The sequence below is a fragment of the Triticum dicoccoides genome, chromosome 3B, assembly GCF_002162155.2.
Source record: "Triticum dicoccoides isolate Atlit2015 ecotype Zavitan chromosome 3B, WEW_v2.0, whole genome shotgun sequence".
NCBI lineage: Eukaryota > Viridiplantae > Streptophyta > Magnoliopsida > Poales > Poaceae > Triticum > Triticum dicoccoides.
Window position 1 is genome coordinate 675477696 of NC_041385.1, and position 4438 is coordinate 675482133.

The following is a 4438-nucleotide window of genomic DNA, read 5'->3' on the forward strand; positions in this document are numbered from 1 at the left end:
CAAAGAGGTTTTTGATAAGTTCAAGGTGTTGAATACAATGAGATTTTCTCACTCATATCGATGCTTAAGTCTGTCCGAATCATGTTAGTAATTGCCACATTTTATGAAAATCTGGCAAAAGGATGTAAAAACGGCATTCCTTAATGGATTTATTAAAGAAGAGTTGTATATGATACAACCATAAGGTTTTGTCAATCCTAAAGGTGCTAACAAAATGTGCAAGCTCCAGTGATGCATCAATGGACTGGTGCAAGCATCTCGGAGTTGGAATATACGCTTTGATGAGTTGATCAAAGCATATGGTTTTATACAGACTTTTGGAAAGGCCTGTATTTACAAGAAAGTGAGTGGGAGCACTACAGCCTTTCTAATAAGTATATGTGAATGACATATTGTTGATTGGAAATAATGTAGAATTATTCTGCAAAGCATAAAGTAGTGTTTGAAAGGAGTTTTTCAAAGAAAGACCTCGGTGAAGCTGCTTACATATTGAGCATCAAGATCTATAGAGATAGATCAAGACGCTTGATAAGTTTTTCAATGAATACATACCTTGACAAGATTTTGAAGTAGTTCAAAATGGAATAGTCAAAGAAAGAGTTCTTGCCTGTGTTACAAGGTGTGAGATTGAGTAAGACTCAAAACCCAACCACGGCAGAAGATAGAAAGAGAATGAAAGTCATTCCCTATGCATCAGCCATAGGTTCTATAAAGTATGCCATGCTGTGTACCAGATCTATTGCATACCCTACCACTAAGTTTGGCAAGGGAGTACAATAGTGATCTAGGAGTAGATCACTGGACATTGGTCAAGAATATCCTTAGTGAGGACTAAGGAAATATTTCTCGATTATGGAAGTGATAAAAGAGCCCGTCGTAAAGAGTTACATCGGTGCAAGCTTTTACACCGATCCAGATGACTCTAAGTCTCAATCTGGATGCATATTGAAAGTGGGAGCAATTAGCTAGAGTAGCTCCGTGCAGAGCATTGTAGACATAGAATATTTGCAAAATACATACGGCTCTGAATGTGATAGACCCATTGACTAAGCTTCTCTCACGAGCAAAACATGATCACACCTTAGTACTCTTTTGGGTGTTAATCACATAGCAATGTGAACTAGATTATTGACTCTAGTAAACCCTTTGGGTGTTGGTCACATGACGATGTGAACTATGGGTGTTAATCATATACAGATATGAATATTGATGTTAAATCACATGGCGGTGTGAACTAGATTATTGACTCTAGTGCAAGTGGGAGACTGAAGGAAATATGCCCTAGAGGCAATAATAAAGTTATTATTTATTTCCTTATATCATGATAAATGTTTATTATTCATGCTAGAATTGTATTAACTGGAAACATAATACATGTGTGAATACATAGACAAACATAGTGTCACTAGTATGCCTCTACTTGACTAGCTCGTTGAATCAAAGATGGTTAAGTTTCCTAGCCATAGATATGAGTTGTCATTTGATTAACGGGATCACATCATTAGGAGAATGATGTGATTGACATGACCCATTCCGTTAGCTTAGCACTTGATCGTTTAGTATGTTGCTATTGCTTTCTTCATGACTTATACATGTTCCTGTAACTATGAGATTATGCAACTCCCGTTTATCGGAGGAACACTTTGGGTGCTACCAAACGTCACAACGTAACTGGGTGATTATAAAGGAGTACTACAGGTGTCTCCAAAGGTACATGTTGGGTTGGCGTATTTCGAGATTAGGTTTTGTCACTCCGATTGTCGGAGAGGTATCTCTGGGCCCTCTCGGTAATACACATCACTTAAGCCTTGCAAGCATTGCAACTAATGAGTTAGTTGTGGGATGATGTATTACGAAACGAGTAAAGAGACTTGCCGGTAATGAGATTGAACTAGGTATTGAGATACCGACGATCGAATCTCGGGCAAGTAACATACCGATGACAAAGGGAACAACGTATGTTGTTATGCGGTTTGACCGATAAAGATCTTCGTAGAATATGTAGGAGCCAATATGAGCATCCAGGTTCCGCTATTGGTTATTGACCGAGAATAGTTCTAGGTCATGTCTACATTGTTCTCGAACCCGTAGGGTCCGCACGCTTAAGGTTTCGATGACAGTTATATTATGAGTTTACATGTTTTGATGTACTGGAGGAGTTCGGAGTCCCGGATGAGATCAGGGACATGACAAGAAGTCTCTAAATGGTCGAGACATAAAGATTCATATATTGGATGATATGGTTAGGCCAAGGGGTCAAGCCCATGAGGATTTAGGTCGGTGCAAAAGGAGTTTTGCGGAGGCCAGGGGGCCAAACGCCGGAGACCCTGGCATCTGGCCCTGGGCCAGACGCCGAGGCCCATGGCGTCTGGGCTAGACGCCAAGGATTGTGGCGTTTGGTCCTGGAGTCCGAGTGGGACTCTTGCCTTTCGGGCAAAACCGACTTTGAGGAGGTTTTTGCTCCAAGTTTCGACCCCGGGGCTCAACATATAAATAGAGGAGCAGGGCTAGCACCAAAGACACAACAATTGATCCCTTGGATGTCTTAGCCGTGTGCGGTGCCCCCCTCCACCATAGTCCACCTCGATAATATCGTAGCGGTGCTTAGGCGAAGCCCTGCGACGGTAGAACATCAAGATCGTCACCACGCCGTCATGCTAACGGAACTCTCCCTCGACACTCGGCTGGATCGGAGTTTGAGGGACGTCATCGAGCTGAACGTGTGCAGAACTCGGAGGTGCTGTGCGTTCGGTACTTGGATCAGTCGGATCGTGAAGATGTACGACTACATCAACCGCGTTGATAAACTCTCCCGCTTACGGTCTACGAGGGTACGTGGACAATACTCTCCCCTCTCGTTGCTATGCATCACCATGATCTTGCGTGTGCGTAGGAATTTTTTGGAAATTACTACGTTCCCCAACATGTCTAATATCTGGTTCATCTAGGGTATGTCAATGTTGTTCATCTTGGGTGAGAAACAAATAGAAAAGTGTACGATCGAAAGTATGTCTAGAGGGGGGTGATTAGACTACTTGACCAAATAAAAACTTATCCTTTTCCAAATTTTCGTTCTTGGAAGATTTTACCAACTATGGACAAGTCAAGCAATCTTAACACAATTCAAGCAAGCATGCAAAGAGTATATGAGCAGCGGAAAGTAAAGCATGCAACTTGCAAGAATGTAAAGGGAAGGGTTTGGAGAGTGCAAACGCAATAGGAGACACGGATGTTTTTATCGTGGTTCCGATAGGTGGTGCTATCGTACATCCACGTTGATGGAGACTTCAACCCATAAAGGGTAACGGCTGTGCGAGTCCAGGGAGGACTCCACCCACGAAGGGTCCACGAAGAAGCAACCTTGTCTATCCCACCATGGCCGTCGCCCACGAAGGACTTGCCTCACTAGCGGTAGATCTTCACGAAGTAGGCGATCTCCTTGCCTGTACAAACTCCTTGGTTCAACTCCACAATCTTGTCGGAGGCTCCCAAGTGACACCTAGCCAATCTAGGAGACACCACTCTCCAAGAAGTAACAAATGGTGTGTTGATGATGAACTCCTTGCTCTTGTGCTTCAAATGATAGTCTCCCCAACACTCAACTCTCTCACACAGGATTTGGATTTGGTGGAAAGAATATTTGAGTGGAAAGCAACTTGGGGAAGTCTAGAGATCAAGATTCATAAGGTAGGAATGGAATATCTTGGCCTCAACACAAGTGTAGATGGTTTTCTCTCAGAAAATGTAAGTTGGAAGTGTAGGTTCGTTCTGATGGCTCTCTCTCCACAAATGAAGAGGAGGTGGAGGGGTATATATAGCCTCCACACAAAATCTAACCGTTACACCCAACTTGGCAATCTCGGTGGGACCGAATTGAGAAACTCGGTCGGACCGATTCAGTAAATCTAGTGACCGTTAGGATTTTTGGTGGGACCGACATGCAACTCGGTAGGACCGATATGGTTAGGGTTAGGGCATAACGTAATCTTGGTGAGACCGATTACACAAACTTGGTGGGGCCGATTTTGGTAATAAGCTAACCAGAGAGTTGGTCAGGTAAACTTGGTGGGACCGATTCGCTCATTTCGGTGAGACTGAAATGTTACAAAAGGAAAACAGATAGTTTACATTGCAATCTCGGTGGGACCGATCGCTCGTCTCGGTGGTACCGAAACGTTACGAAGGGGAACAGAGAGATTACAGTCCCATCTCGGTGAGATCGAGATCCCTATCGGTGAGACCGATTTGCCTAGGGTTTGTGGCAGTGGCTATGACATCTGAACTCGGTGGCGCCGGATAGAAAGAATCGGTTGGGCCGAGTTTGACTTTTGGCTTAGGTCATATGCGGATGTGAGAAAGTAGTTGAGGGCTTTGGAGCATATCACTAAGCATTTTGAGCAAGAACCTCATTAAGCAACACCTCATCCCTCCTTGATAG